Source organism: Papio anubis, chromosome 8 (assembly GCF_008728515.1).
Source record: "Papio anubis isolate 15944 chromosome 8, Panubis1.0, whole genome shotgun sequence".
Classification (NCBI taxonomy): Eukaryota; Metazoa; Chordata; class Mammalia; order Primates; family Cercopithecidae; genus Papio; species Papio anubis.
Window position 1 is genome coordinate 51,180,791 of NC_044983.1, and position 17,146 is coordinate 51,197,936.

Below are 17,146 nucleotides of genomic sequence, written 5' to 3' on the forward strand. Positions count from 1 at the left end.
CACATATGTAAGGAGCAGATTGTTAAAGATCACTATTAACTTGTATAACTAATTTTCCTTATGTGAAATAATCCTGCTCAGGGAATATATAAACCCATTGACCCTCCATAGAGTAGAAGAAAAGAGAGAAGAAAGCATATTAACTTTTATGAGTACAGAATAATTCAAATTCCTTGGCAAGTCACATTATGCATTAATAAAAGAGTTGACCTAATAAATGTTACAAGGTACCGTGATCTCTAGGTTCATGCCACCATTACCACATTCTTTACTACCATTATTGCTACTTTAGTCATTGGACCAGACAAAAAGAAGCATGTAGTTACGGATATAATATTTGCTAAGCAAAGATCTTGTTTAACAAAACAAATCAACAACAAAACTAATTAATCAAAATATGAAGCCAATATTACCAGCACAGTACTCACACAAAATTTGCTCGTGCTAATAATTGATGCATGTCATCTACCCTGTTATTAGAATTTCAGAAAATATAAAGTTTTATGTTTTTATTATATTTCCATCTACCACATTGTTGACCTTCTCCTCCTCTCCATTGCTTAATTTGTATTAAAATGGATTTAATCAAATTATCACTTCATTTAAGTACTACAAATGTTATCAGATGGAGATGTGGTTAAGCTAATTTAATTTACCTGTTCTAGTGGCATTCTGGTATGGAGCTGTATCAAATCAACACTTGTAATTATTTCAGATTAATTCATCAAGAAGTTCCAAAACACTACTAAATGTGTTCAAAATATAGTTTGGGTTTCCATGATCGTAATCAAAATTACTATTTTGATCACACACCAGTAGAACCCATTGCAAGCCACTGTGAGTCTGGAAAATGAGCACTTTGTGTGTTGAGCACTGTTGCATTCACTTAGCAATTAACCTTTGACCTGAGGTTTTCTGCTGAGCCCCTTGTGATGTTTTTTATTCTATTCAAATTGGGAGCAATAACACACCTTAACATAACCAAAGGAGACCTGTCAGCTAGTGGAATAATTGTCATTTTATATCATTCTTTCAAAAAATTAAAATATTCAACTTCCTTTATTAACCTTTCTAATGCATTGTACATAAAAAAGGAAATGGATTTCTGAAGTATATTTTGAAAGCCTGGGGTGAAACATTTTCCGCAGTCTGAATCGGAGGCTTGGGGCTCTGTGGAAAGATGTAAATCCTTGCAGCTGTAAGAGGGAGAAAGGCAGCAGTGAGCTGTCACTCACAAATACAGTCTCCACTGTCGCAAAGCTGCCTATTGCTGATGCTATCGATTCCCTTCTTTTTCTACAGAAACATCTTGGAGCTTGTCAAGCTTTACTGGAGGTGATTTGCAGTTAATTAATTCAACAGACACTTTAATCTTGCAAATTCTTGACTTGTAATATTGTAACGAAGCTCCTGCAAGGGAGCATTAATCAGTTAGCGAAAAAGGAGCACTTCCGTTCAGCAGTAGTACCATGACGTGCCCAGGCCTGAAGAGAAAGACCTCTGTGAAGTGGAGCGCTAGTGAATTCCTGCTACCTGCTTCTCATTGCTCACGCTATGAATATTCATCTGCTTCATTTGTTTTTTTCCAGTAAGCGCTGTTTTTAAAAAAAAGAAAAATATTCCCGGGGTCTTATATAGCTCGGAGAATGGGGTACTGGGTCATGGAGACTTGCTTTAAATTGATTCAAATCCACATGTTTGGAAATGAAAATAATTTCACTGTCATCTGTTGAATAACTGATCTGTCTGAGTACGGTTGCTGCTTTTATCTCATTTCTCGAGACTACCATTGTCAGCATTGTAATAACCAATTTATAAAAATCGAGTTTTTATTCAGCTTCAGAGGTAAAATCTGCATGGGTGTAGCTACTGAATAATTTGATTCCTGCCTTCCTAGGTGATGACATTAGCAGTTTCAAACCGAGATCCATTTCTATGTGGAACTGGCTATCCTGTTGCTTCTCAGGCCCTGCAAAACCTTGGTTAGAGCTCAAAGATCACAAATCCGAGATTCTTTTTTTTTTTTTTTTTTTTTTTTTTAGACAGAGTCTGGCTCTGTCACAGGGGCCGGAGTGCAGTGGCGCAATCTCGGTTCATTGCAAGTTCCACCTCCCGGGTTCACGCCATTCTCCTGTCTCAGCCTCCCGAATAGTTGGGACGACAGCCGTCGGCCACCACGCCCGGCTAATTTTTTTTGTATTTTTTAGTAGAGATGGGGTTTCACCGTATTAGCCAGGATGGTCTCGATCTCCTGACCTCGTGATCTGCCCACCTCGGCCTCCCAAAGTGCTGGGATTACAGGCGTGAGCCACCGCGCCCGGCCCCAATATTCTTAATGACTACATTTTCACATAGAGGTAAATAGGCCGTCTCTTAATTTAAGACATGGTTCTTTCTCCCTTCTGTTTTGTTTGTTTTTGTTTGTTTGTTTGTTTGTTTTTCAAAGAAAGATTTGAGCTACAAGATAAGAATGAAGTTACCAGAAGTTATCAGGTCATAGTTTCAGAGTATGCAAGAGAGTCGGGCCTTCATATGTTCTTATAAAGTTTTCCGTCTAATCCTTTGGTATAACAATTTTAGGAGTTCACTCTAGATGAAAGAGTAGAAGTCATCAGATTTGTCAATAAGCAGTCTAGGGAAAATGAGAAGAAGAAGAAGAAGCAGGGATTCTTTTTCTTGTGTTTCGAAGATGTTTCTCCTCCCTAAGCTATCACTTTGGTGGTTATCACCAAGATGTGTAATAGCAAGCACTACTGAATGATCTTCCCAGTTATCAGCACCAGTATCACCGCGAGTCAGTTTTCAGAACTAGCTCTTGGCACAAGAACTGAATTAAAATGGGGACAAAAAGTGGTCTACCACCATGTGACTTATTTTCAATTGCCAGGCAATGAAAACTAACACGTTAAAGAAAATGTTCATTTTTTGAACCCCAGAGCCCACACAGGTACAAAGATGCTCTGTAATGTACAATGAGGTGGCCAATCATGGGGATATAGGAGCAATAAACAGTCCTCTTGAGCAAGGTTCATGGGTAAGAGTTACTCTAGCAGGATTGGGTGTTGGGCCAGAGGTTATCTATTAATGTAGAGGCCCAAGTATGGTGATGAAGAGAAAACCTGTCAGTGGCTCATCCACAGTATTTGCCTTTTCACAGCGCAGAGGAGTTCAAAATAGTCACTGCCAGTCCATAACGATAACAATAGACATGTCCCCTTTGGAAGGCCAGGGCCTGACAACAGTGGGAAAACAGAGATGTCAGTGGTGTCATGTCTAAGAGTGACTCTGTCATTAGGGGAGCCCACCCCGTGTGATCGTTCTCCTTGACCACTGGCCCCTATGGGCTCTGCAGGAGAGCTTCTGATGGGTTCTAAGATAAGGTATTCCAAGGTATTGTAAGTCACCCTTGCTTGTAGAACATGAACTATTTAACCATCCCTCCTTTCAACAGCAATGAGATTCAGGGTTACCATGGCCTTACTCATCTTCCTATTGTAAATATATCACGATGTCACAAGAGCCTCTGTGTCTACACACACTAAACTGAGTTTACAAGCATTAGAATCTTTCACTCATATTGTGAATCTCAATTCTGCCAGTCACCTAGTCTGTGTATCTATTCCCAAACTGGAAAAAATAATTCTTGTGAGAATAATTTTCAGAATAATGGAAGTGGAAAGAAACGGACAGTGAAGCGATTTTTCAACATAGACAAAACCACTGGACCATTGATAGCCCTCAAGCTCTGATTTTTCCTCCTGACTAAGTTTCTTTTCTTTTGGGGGCTTTCAACATCCGAATTTTCCAGATGATTGCTGAACCATCGTCACTAAACCAAAGTAGACAAAGAGTTATTAAAAAATAGAGACTGTCCACATGACTGCAAATATCCTGAGGAAAAGTGGCAAAATAGGTCACTCAAGTGGTAAATTTGGTCTTCATGATATCAAACATATGGATATTTGGAAAAGTCAAGATGTTTGAATCCTACAGTTTTCTGTCTGGGTGTCTGGTGTTGTCTGGATAGACAGACTGCTCAGGTGTTATAAGTAATGGAATTGAACTTTCTTGCGCCGTAAGCAATTGCTGGTCATATTTTGCTGCTAAAAGTCTCTTTGTTGTGCAAAGAGAAATAATGCAGAGCAAATGTTTATAATTTTTATTTACTTTCGGCAAACACATGAATGAAAGAGGTCAGGTAGGCTGTCCTGGGCATTCTGGGCCTGGCTGCAGCACACCCTCCTTCACTCGGCCCCTGCCAGGCAAGAAACTTTCTATTCAGTCTTTGCCATCTTTTATAAATTGTATCATTGCTCTTCTGCTGTTCATATCACCTTAGTTATTCACAAAATCTACTTGACAAAATGGCTCAAGGGAAATACAAGTTTGTTAAGTTTTTATTCTTCAAATAGAAGTTTTAATTTTAAGCATTCCTTATGATATTTTTTAAGCCTAAAAACAGTTCAAACTGCTTGACAAAATCATATCATGGTTAATTTTATGGTGTTGATAGAAGTAAAAGCTATTTTTCCCAAACCAAACAAAATACCATACGTAGTTTTTTGGGTTTGGTTTGTTGATGTCATGCCAATTTCCAAGCACCAACTGGTTACCACAAATATGGGAATATTTAGTGGTTTTTTTGTACTCATCGTTAAAATTCCTGGGAAAAAAGAAAAAGGAAAATTCACCTCCCAGAAGGAAAGTTTGAGATGTTCATCCTGACACTTGCATTCCTGATTATTTGTGGATATTTCTTCATTGTAACAGTAGGAAGCTGATCTTGTTTCTCCTGATTTGACACTGGGTTGGTGAGCATTGTCTCAAATTTTGTGCTTGCCTCATTTATGGTCCTGAAGCTTAGCAGAAAAGCAGACAAGCTATTCAGACCAGTTTTCTTTAAGAGCGCTTAGGTTGCAGAACATAATACAAATGATTGACTGTGAGCAGGCACACAGAGGACCGAAAGGTATTCAGCTATGCAAAGATATTGAGGGGATTTCCAGAGAAAAAGGTTTTGAAGATTTGTAGGCAGGGTTTTGACTGTGTCACATTCCATACTCAGTTCCAAGTTGGAATGACTTTATGGGGAAGGCAATAAAGTTCCTTGTTGGGTCCTTCCTTCCCTTACATGCAGAATGTTTTTAGGAAATCAAATGGATCCTCCACTTTGTGTAGCAGAGACCCCCTACGCTCCACAACGTCATCACTGTGAGTCCCATCGCAGATGTGTGTACCAGCCCAATTCAGTTTTGCTTTTCTTTTTCCCTGAGATTTTTACATCACCAAATCCCATTTCAAATCTTTTTACCTTCAGGTTACCAACAGGATGTTTAGCTGAATCAGCAACAAAGAGGTGACAATCTATTGTCCTCCACAAAAGCTTGAGTCATTTTATTCAGTGATCTTTGGTAGTATGAAAATCAATGGAATTTATGGTGTCGTAGAAAACCAAAAATCCCTGTGTTGAATATAGTGACTGTCTTAAATATACTTACATATGTCATTCTACAAAACAATACCCTTTTACACTATGGGATGGATTCCCTTCTGGATGCAGGGATGGGAGGGGCTATGGGTCAGTGACTGGGAAACAGGAACTGGGAATCTCTGCACAACTGAGCCCTAATCCCTGGTCCATCTCTCCAGCCTCGGAAACTCACCCTCAGCCTCATTTTTCCCATATGCAAAAGAGAGATATTTATTTACCTACCTCATAGGGGTGTTGTGGAGATTAGCTAGATTTGTTAAAGTGCTTATAGGTTAGAAAGTGCTGTCATTCCTGAGAACTGGCATTAACAGAGGAGAGCTGTGCGCAGCATGGAGGAATTGGAGTCTGAGGAACACAACAGCAATAACTCACCAAGCAGAGAATACAATGGTTCTTCACCACTATATAAAACTAACACTTTTCCTTCAAAGGTCTATGTATAATTTTCTTCAATGATTAGCTTTTTAATGAGACAACTCCTTTCGTCCAGACATTGAGACGCTTTATATAAGTTGGCAATTTTCCTGTTAACCAAACTGAATTTTACTAAATGTTTATTAAAATGCACCCAGAAAAATTGTCTCCTCCTCATGCCTGAGGGGTTTGCATGCCTGATCCTAAGCTGCATTTTTTCAGAATGCGTGCATGATGCCCCAGTTCCTTACTCATGATCACCAGGTGGCGTTCTGAAATCCACTAGCAGGGAAAGATTTTTAACAGATATTAGTGAGATTAGGGTTGGTGTCATTTCCATTGAGTATCCTCTTCACCCCCAAGATGACACATCTTTACAACACAATAAAAGAACGTAAAGCCTTATTTCTGCCTGGAACTCCTGCACTGATTCATTTTCATATTATAACTATATTTCAAATATTTTGGAAGTTTTTACACAGGGCTTCAGCTATATATTGATATACATATGCTTACATGTGCTTAGGTGGTAATTCTACTGAAGGAAAAAGGAGACAGTGAGAAAACAACATCAGAGAACATCCTGTACAACTTACCCAAAAGTGACACGTTTTCTTGTACTTAAAAATTTAATCCTGTTAAGAACTAATGTGCAATAACATGATTTTGGTTTATAAATATTTGTAATTTTTGAGACATAGAGGCAATATTGTGATATAGGAATACATCCACGAAACTAGACTAGCAAAGCAGATAATGTTTTCATGATATGGCTTCATGAGGCAAAGTTGTTGTACATCAATATTATCATTGTGCCCTTATTTAACGATTATATTCCATTGTGAAAAAAATTTGCACACTCTTAGAAATATAAAATGGGTCTCAGAAAGTTTACTTGAGAAGTGGGTTTGAAATCATCTCGTGCTTGGAGCTGACATAAGATACGCACTCAATATAATCTCTTCTGGATTCTAAAATCTAATTGGCAGTGATATTTCAAAGCCTTAACATTTCAAGATGGTTAATTAAACATATCTAATGCATGGTATTAAACTTTCTGAAGCATGAATTTAACCTAGGCAATTATCTGATTCATTTCTTTTTTAAGTTTATGCTGCCATACCAGACTGAAGTATTGTTTTCGTAGACTAATACTATGAGAATAGTGAGTTAAAAAATAATTCGGACTATCCTTTTTCCCCTGCCCAGTTCCTAGTATCAATACGCTCCCAACCAGAAATGCAGCAGAATATCCTTTTTGCTATAAAGAGAAATACCGTGTCTTTATTTGTTTTTGCACAAGAAAACTGGTGTTGCCTATTTGGACTAGATGTAGGGGCCTGGCAGCTTTGCAGGTGGGGTGACCGGGATGGGAGGAAGATGGTGGGGCAAGTATGTCATGGGGAGATTTTACCACAAAGATACAAACCAGAATTGAAGTGTGTTAGAGCTGGATAACCCTTTGAAATGACAGAGTCTAGATCCTTCACCGAACAGATGAAAAGACAAGTAGAGACAACATGTACTTGAGATATAAGCTATACATCTCAGCACTGGAAGAAAGGAGACTTCAGCCTCTTTTCAAGGCTTTCCAGACCACATGGAACTCTCCAGAGCCCTCCTTGAAAGTAAGAAACTCTTTTAGAAAAACTAAAATTTTCAGCAAAGATTCATGTGATTATGCTGCTGAGGACCAGTCATTCTGTAAACATCACATATGTGATGTTTTGTAAATGTATTAATTGTGGTCAACTTTCATGGCTATTTCCCATTAACATTGTATTCCATGAACAAGTGATAGAAAACATATGGAAATTCTCTTTTGATCAAAAGGAGTGTCTCCCAATTAATTTATGTCTGTTGGTATTGCTGACCTCTTACTATCATCACAAAATTCCTTTTCTATCTAGATGGTATCAGATAAGAAAAGAATGAATCATTTGGTCAATTGCTTATTGAAGATTCCCATCTGAAACCTTTCTTTGGTAAAGAGGGCAGACAGAGACCATAGCTATTCTTGGATGAGAACCTTGCCTCTACTAAATAGTTTCTGCTTTTCCTCTCTGTAGCCAGACAGCTCAATAGCCTAGGGAGAGAGTCGATGAAGGATATGCAAATTACATTTTTCCCATTCTCAGAACAAAGACAGCAACCACTGAGCCAGAGGTTTCTTCCCTCTTTGAAACCAAACAGTACACTGAATTTAGGGCTATGACAAAAATGTTGTTAAAGCAAGAGCAAAATCATCCTTCTTGTGGATTCTTTTCTCAGTGTTTACTTAATTCTTTTTGCAGTTTGGATTGGAGTTTCTAGTAATGATAATTAATGCCATTTTACGTGATAGCTGCAATGCAGAAATGGTGTGAGCATGAGTTACAAATGAGATGACTAGGGATACAAAGTTCGTCTGTACTGACATCCTACCGAGCAGACTGGAAACAAATACTACTACCACTAATATTCTGATTTAATTAATAACATCTAGTAGAAAAAAAGAAGCATCTTGCTTAGCATGAAACCATTGCACAATATAAACCTGCTCCCAAATGGCAAGGATTTTTGCTACCAATATTTGTTCTTCATTCTCCGGTTATTTTAAGTAAATAAGTTTCACATCTAACTACCTCAGCTACAGTTGTTTTATTTAGAAACATGAAACCATGCACTTTGTAATCAATAAGTCTTTCATTTAAAATTTCAAAAGGATACTTGGTGCAAAGCAATTTTCAAAAATTTGTACATGATATACACCACCCAACCTCAGGAGGTTATACTTAATTTTGTTTGTTTGTTTCTAAGGTTGGTTTTGGGTAAAATCCTCATTTCCACTCAACATCAAGATAAGCTGCTCTATATTTGCTTAATTTGCCTTAAACATTTTGTGCTCCTTTCCCTGTTCGATTTTTTTGTTTTGTTTTAAATCTATCTCTGAAAAAAATGGAACAGGTGGCAGGTGAACAGCAAATGGAAGAGAATGGACCAGTAATTTCTCAGTCCCCTGTTGTCAACTATCTGCATGACATTCTGATTGTGCAAAAATGCCATTCCTGTGCTTCCCTCTCCATTACAGAAATAAGGTCCAAGAGACCCCATGAGTGTGCATAGGGAACGGTGTAGACATTTCCCCCAGTATGAGCACAGTGCCTGGACCTGAATGATCATCTTGGCAGTTCTTGTGCTTTTACTTTGTAAACATTGTACAAATGTATTTGGAATTTTATTTGAAATGGAGACTTAAACTAGTTATTCAATTTGTTTCCTTCCTGTAAATATATATATTCAAATTCCACGTATCCAAACATCCCTTTAGCGTTCAGATTGTAAGTGTGTCTTTATTCGCAGGAGGCCATTGTCGGCAGGCAGTGACCCCCAGTGCCCTAGTTCGAAGCACAGTGCGTGGAGTATTTGATGTACTACAGTACCATAGTTATTTTGGTCTGTTAAGTAAGTTGCAATTTGTGATGAAATGAAGTGGAAAGTAGTACTTCATGATGAACAAATTTCCTTGGTTACATGGTTTTTCTTGTAAAACTTAAAGAAAAAAAGAAAACTTGAAATTTTATATATTTGGATTTTGTAGGTTTTTTTTTTTTTAATTTTACTGCAACACAAGGTACCAAAATCATTAAATAAAGTACACTGTGGTCATTTTAACAGAAGTCTGTGTTCCTGATTCTGTCTAAGTCTAGGAAGTGGGTAGGATACCATGGGTGTTGGATGGGGAGGGAAAGGAAGAGGCCATGTACACAAGCATGTTCCCAAGGCAACACGATGTAAGTCTAAAAAGCAAAGCTGAGTTCTGTCAAATTTAAAATACATTAAAAATTAAGTTATATCTCTTTTTAGTAGATGTTTTATTTATTTATTTAATTTCTGAGAAGTCCTAAAGGGTATTCCTCTAGAGCTACTATAAAAGCAAAGAGATTTTCAGATCACAAAGAAGCTTAAAAATCCAAATAAATTGCTTAATCATTAATGAACAGAAAAAGTGTCAATGGACAAAAGTACTTTTTTTTTTTTTTTTTTTTGAGACAGGGTCTTGCTCTGTCATGCAGTCTGGAGTACAGTAGCACCACCATAACTTGCAACCGCCACAAACTCCTGGGCTCAAGTGATCTTCACACCTCAGCCTCCTGAGCAGCTGGGACTACAGGTGCATGCCACCACATCTGGCTAACTTTTTATTTTTGTAGGCAAAGGGACTTGCTATGTTGCCAGGGCTGATCTCAAACTCCTGGCCTCAAGAGATTCTCCCACTCTGGCCTTCAAATGTGCTGGGATTACCGGCGTTAGCCACTGCCCCTGGCCCAAAGGTACTTTTTAAAAAGACTGTGTGTCTAAATGTTTGCCTTTTCTAAAAATCAGTGCTATATTTTATGTGTTTTTCTTAAAATATTCTATTTTCATTTTAAGGAGTTTTTCTATTTTTTATACAGTTGGTAAGAGTTCTACTGGTTTATAAAAGCCTTCTTTCATAAAATGTTAAATAGTAACTGTACTATAAGAATTGATTACATTACATATATAGAGACTTCTACGGATAACAACTATTAATAGAAACAGATAAGGAAATGATCAGAAGAAACAAAAAAATGGAAAAAAAAGTCAATCATTCACTTGTTATTTTTTAGAGTTGATTATTAAGGTCTCCTTTTTTCCTGATTATAATAGTAACACATGTTAAATGCACAAACACTAGAAACTCACCATTGCAACACACTTCTAGTCTTTTTTGAAAGCATTTATATTTTTATTCTATTAATTTAATTAACATTAAAAAAATCACAACTATGTGCCATGCATGGTATTAGTATTATAAATATGAACAAAACACATTTTCTTCTTAAAGTATACAGCCTAATGGGGAAGCAGTTCAGATACACTAATTGTGGTGTTATTTGGTGATGCAAAAGTATAGACATTCACAGATTATGATGAGCGCATCTGACATAGTCTGCAAGCAGTCAGGGTGGAAGAGGGAGCCACACCAAGAATGGAGCCTGGGCCCCAAACCAGTGGATGGAGCAGAGTCCCCGCCCCACCCTTGCTGAACCAAAATGGACATGAGCAAAATATAAACTTCTACTGGGTTGAGCCACTGACATTTGGGGTTGTTTGTTATAGCAGTTAGGCTTTTACAACTTTTACAGGAGCATTCCATGGACCAGAGAAGTATAAGGAACTCAAATTGGAATATGATTAGCTCAGTTGTCTCTACCTGAGGCCCAAAAACAAAGAGAAAAAAGAAATGGCTATGCATTTTTCATGTTCTCTACAGTGAGTAGATATTGTTATTATAATCCGAAAACAAATAAAATTTATGTTTAGGGGGAATTTTTAAAAAAGAAAAGCGTGCCAAAATCCTGAATTTGTAAACTTAATTTAGTAAGGAATGCAATTTGCCCCTAATTAATCTAGAAACATGATACAATTCCAAACAAATCCACAAAGGTCTTTTATAAAGCTTTGCAAAATGATTATAAACTTTATATGGGACCAGGCACAGTGGACCATGCCTGTAATTCCAGCATTTTGAAAGGCCAAAGAGGGAGAATCTCTTGAGGCCAGGAGTTCAAGACCAGCCTGGGCATCATAATGACACCCTGTCACTACAAAATAAAATTAAAAAAAAAAACTTAGACAGGCATGGTGGCACGCCCTCTAGTCCCAACTACTCAGAAGGCTGAGATGAGAGGATCACTGAGGCTCAGGAGGTCAAGGCTACAGTGTTCTGTGATGGTGCCACTGCCTAGGCGACAGAGAGAGAGAGAACACTTGCCCTCTCAACTATTTTAAGTAATAATAACCACAAGAGAGTGCTACCAGCACAGGAATGTAAAAATCAATAACCCCCCCTCCCCAAAAAAGTCCAGAAATAGAGTCTACACATATTAAATAAGTGAATTTAGTATATGATAATTTAAAATCAGTGAAAAAATAATGACCTCTTCAATAGAAGGTCTTGGGATAACAGACTCACCACTAAGAACATCTCTTTACCCAAAAATAAGATCCTATGAGCTGAGTGCAGTGGATCACACCTGTAGTCTCAGCTACTCAGGAGGAGGCTCAGGCAGGAGTACCCCCTAAGCACAGGAGTTCAAGGCCAGCCTGGGCAACAGAGTGAGACCCAATCCCTAAAAACAAACAAAAACAAGATCCTATCGATTAAAGATACAATTGTAAAAATGTACAACTGCAAAAATAGTATTTTAATATCATCTCAAGGTGAGAAATATTTTCTAAGTTTTATTTAAAATTTAAGACAGAGAAAAAGTATAATCAAGAAGAAACACAAAGTTCCAGAAAGCAACTGACAAAAATATTTAACCTCACTAGATTGAAAAAAAATCTCCTAAAATGTATATACAAAGCTGTTTATAACAGGAAAAGCTGGAAACACCTGAGAAACAAACAATATGCAATTAAATAAACTAGAGTACCTCTTCGCAATGAAACACCCTATAACAATTAAAAGTAACAAATACTAAGGTAACTTTATTGTATTAAATAAAAATATTAATTATTAATAATTCATTTTGAAAGTAAAGAACAAAGAAATAAGTGTCTTGGTAAAACATAAACATAAAAACAGTAATATAATTAAGATCCCAAGCAAATAGGCAAATAATATTGAAAGTGAAGAGAACTGGCTCTAGCTGAATGAGCAACTACCTGAGAATATTCTTGTCTGATGCACCACTTAATCAGTGAGTGAGAAATTGGCAGCTATGGTAGGTGTGAATTGAATTTATCTGACAGATTTTTGAAAAAAGGGTAACCACCTAAGGGAAGAACTGGAAATTCCTCTGACAGAGTTGTACCTAGAAATAACATTTATAAGGCATGATCGGGTCTGGAGAGACTTGAGGAAATGGCTGAGTTTTTCAATCAAAGTGGGTACTCAGAAAAAGAGAAGACGGTAAATGACCTCCTTGAATCAGTGTGCAGGAAACCGGGGCTGCTGAAGGAGTCTTGCAAAGAAAGCACTTGTGGTTATGCAGGAGTGTCAAAGGTATACCAGCACCGACTGCATAGAACAGGATCTCAGCTGAATTCATAGGGAATCCAAAGCCACTGATCACCTAAACAGTTTAATTGAATCAGTGCTGTCTTTGAAATCCTTCTAAGCATTTCCCTGCAGTGTTCTCCACATAATAACCAAACCCGCCAAGTGCCTTGTCCCACCCTGACCATTCACATAATAAATGCTCTTGCTGTATCTCCACCTCCAGAAAAAATAACAGCCACAAACTCAGGCCCTCCTCCTGAAAATCAAAATCCACCTGTATGTACAACCATTCTTGACAAACTTAATGTATTTAAGGTTAAATCCCTAGATCTGTGGGGCTTCCATCAACAACACTTCACGTGTCAGTGGGAATCCAAAATAATTTCCTAAGGAAAACTTTTGCTTTGCATGTCAGGGTAAAGAGAGAGAGACATTACATTCAGACACAATTTTTTGAATCCATAAAAGATACCAGCCTTGACTCAAGTGCAATGAGTAGCTGAAGCATACAAATCTCACCAAAACATGTTGATGGATATTCCTACCTGTGTTCGAAATTTTTGTCATAGAATATAACCTTATATTCTCTATCACACAATTACTCTCTAAAGTTGTCATGAGCAATTCACATTAAGGATTATCTAAGTGGCAGGTGGTCCATATGTGTCCCTGTAGCAGAAATCACAGATGTCAGATCTGCAGGGGCCAGGCAGGTAACGTAACTGAGGAAAGACTAGGGCAACCAGGAGAGCGCAGCCAGGCCGGCCCTGTGGCACTAGGTCTTCTCACAGTTCAAGAGAAGCCAAAAATAAAAATGGATTTTTAACTATGAAAACTAAAGTTTCATGTCTTCCAGAAATTCAAATAATTACTTTTTAAAAAAACAATTGTATATCACAAACAATGTCTACTGACCAGATGTGGACCTATGGGCAACTGCTTATGATCTTTCTAGGTCTAGATTTTATTTTTTATTTTCGTAAAAACCAGATAGCTTGTCAGCCTGGATCCCATCATCTTCCCCCAAAACAATTGCTTTGGGTGTTATGCCATTGGCTTATATTAAAGCACTTTTTACAAACCCGAGCTCACATGTGTTAAATTTGTTCTGTGGATCTTGTTAAGAGTCTTGTTCTCTGTAGTTATGTGCTGCCCTCTTTATGAAAACCCATAGAAGAAGCATCTTTCAGATGTCAGTACCAAGGATAGTCATAACCCTCCGTAGCATTTCTATCTCATGAATACAGTGAATCTAGTGTTTCCTCTTTGCATTAACTCATAAAAATCTCAGAGTAGCCTAACTCTAGAAAAATGTAAATGCACGTGTGTGTCCGTGTGTGTGTGTGTGCACGTGTGCACCCATGCATCCTACAGACGTGGTTTTTTTTTAAGCCTTACATTTTTGTTCTCGACTGCCAACTCTACTCTGAAAATTCCTCGTTTTATGTTATGCCAATATCTTTGAAATTTGCTTCAAACTGGTTTATTTTGACAACTATTATTTATCAATAAAAGATAAAATAGCTAAATCTTAAAAAAACTATTTATTTTGAAAATTGGAAGCATATGAATAAGCAAATAGAAAAACTAAATAAATTAATCATGTTCATCATCAGCCCCGAACCATCTTCCTAATGCCACACAGATAACTTTCGTTGCTTACCAGAGTTCAGTACCCAAACATGCCATAGGTGCTTGAAATTCAACATTAAGAAAATCAACATAAAGAAATGAAATCACTATCATTCTGTTTCTCTTTATTCATTACACATCATGGTAAATGGCACATCCAGCTGGCAATCCCAGTGCAGTCTTCAACTGTTCCCACCCTTTCCTCTCCAATAGCCCATCTCCCACCAAGTCCTGTGGATTATGGCATCGAAATGTCTTAAATCTTATCCCAACTTTTCTACTTCACACCTCTGTCATTTCTCACCTTAAACTACTAGATTGACTCATATTTCTCACTTTGACAGTACTAACTCAGCTTTTATTTGAGTTCTGTGTCCCAGCTACCTCCCTCAAGCCTCAGCTGCCTGAACAGTTTTTGTTTGTTTTTGTTTATTTGTTTTGAGAAGGGTATTGTTCTGTCACCCAGGCTAGAGAGCAGTGGTGCAATCACAGCCCATTGTAACTTCCTGGGCTCCAGCAAGCCTCCCTCCTTGGTCTCCCAAAGTGCTGGGCTTACATGTGTGAGCCACTGCACCTGGCACCTGGGCAGTTTTTAAATGTTTTGTAGAGAACTTTTAAAAACATGTAACTGAAATGCCTGGGCCTCACCTGTGATGGTTAATACTGAGTGTCAACTTGATTGGATTGAAGGATGCAAAGTATTGTTCCTGAGTGTGTCTGTGAGAGTGTTGCCAAAGCAGATTAACATTTGAGTCAGTGGAATGAGAGAGGCAGACCCACCCTCAGTCTGGGTGGGCACCATCTAATCAGCTGCCAGTGCAGCTAGAACAAAGCAGGCAGGAGAAGACAGAAGAGCAGACTTGCTGAGTCTTCCGGCTTTCTTCTTTCTCCCATGCTGGATGTTTCCTGCCCTGGAATATCAGACTCCAGGTTCTTCAGCTTTTGGATTCTTGAACTTACACCAGTGGTTTGCCAGGGACTCTTGGGCCTTTGGCCACAGACCGAAGCCTGCATTGTTGGCTTCCCTACTTTTGGAGTTTCAGGAATCAGACTGATCCACCACTGGCTTCCTTTGCTACTCAGCTTGCAGGCGGCCTGTGGTGGGACTTTACCTTGTGATCGTGTGAGTCAAGTCTCCTTAATAAACTCCCTTTCATATATACATGTATCCTATTAGTTCTGTCCCTCTAGAGAACCCTAATACATCACCAATCTATGATTATGGAGTGAGTAGATAAATAGGTGAATGAAGAACAAAGAAGTGAATTAGGCCACTTTCAGTCATCTTACATGGTCAGACCCAAATCACACCCATCATGCAGCTGTCCAGAAGCCCCACAGCTATACAGCACGGTGTGCAGACAGGCCATGGGGAAGCAAGTTACAGGCCAGAGCAGAATCCTGACAGGTTCACAGCAATCCCTGGGGAGCAGAATCCAAACAGGGTCAGAGAAGTGCATCCTGACACCACCCAGTGAAGAGAGGACAGGCCGCTGTCAGTGGGGTGGACAGGAGTCATACTGCAAAAGTGAGCTGGGGGCTTGGACACAGACACCTCCTGATAGGCTGGAGGAGGAATACACATCATAGGAAGCTCCTTGGGACTGGAGGGTTACAGGGAATCTAGAGAGGGGTGGGATTGCCCACTAAGCTCAGGACTGAGTGGGCAGAGAAAGTGGATGGGTTAAAAAATTAGCCACTGTTAGAGGCAAAGCTTGACTCCTTCCCAAGAAACTGACTCAACACCACTTCCCTTGGTGGTTTTCCTCATAGCCATCCATTCCAGTCTTAGAAGAACAGAGACTGCTAGGTGCAGAAATGACTCTTCCCTGGTTGAGGGGTTCTTCAGTTTCTTTGGGGAGACATATTTCTTCCTAACCCTCCCTAGGATCAAACCAAGAGGATTGGTTGAGCAAGTGTTTGGTCAACCAGGTCCTATCTCTGTATTTTGAATTCCATTGGAGGCAACAAGCAGGACCCAGGGCTTCTGGTGGTAAGCACTTGCTAAGCTGGGCCACTCTGATCCTGCACAGCAGTGTTGGAAGGAGATGAGTGAAAACTTGTCAAAAATCCCCTTTCCCTCAACCACATCCCAATCCATAAAATTAAGAGAAACATCATCAATCACAGAATCCCATTCTAGAAGTCCATGTGCCCAGCAACATTATTCTGTCCTCCTTATATACCACGTGGAAAATGGGCGACGGTGCATTGCAGTGAATAGCGCTCCAATAAAGAATGAGCCTCCCCACACAGACCAATGGAACTGAATAGAGAGCCCAGAAGTAAGGCCGCACATCCATGGCCATCTGATCTTTGACAAAACTGACAAAAATAAGCAATGGGGAAAAGACTCTATTCAATAAATGATACTGGGATAAGTGGCTAGCCACATGCAGAAGATTGAAGCTGGACCCCTATACAAAGATCAACCTAAGATGAATTAAATACTTAAATGTAAAACCCAAAACTATAAAAACCCTGGAAGACAAACTAGGCAATACCATCCTGGACATAGGAATGAGCTAAGATTTCATGACAAAGACACCAAAGCAATTGCAACAAAAGCAAAAACTGACAAATGGAATCTAATTAAA

At 38.7% G+C, this 17,146-nt stretch overlaps 1 protein-coding gene across 2 annotated transcripts in view; it reads left to right on the forward strand.

Annotated features, from left to right (window-relative positions):
- Positions 1-2,035, forward strand: part of XKR4 (XK related 4) — a 408,833-nt gene extending 406,798 nt beyond the window's left edge. The window contains exon 4 of one of the 2 annotated variants that reach the window (XR_004185812.1): positions 1,303-2,035. The gene's annotated coding sequence lies outside the window, so the exon portion shown is untranslated. The remainder of the gene's footprint in view (positions 1-1,302) is intronic. The other variant, XR_004185811.1, reaches the window with a different exon arrangement.
- Positions 2,036-17,146: the final 15,111 nt, after the last annotated feature.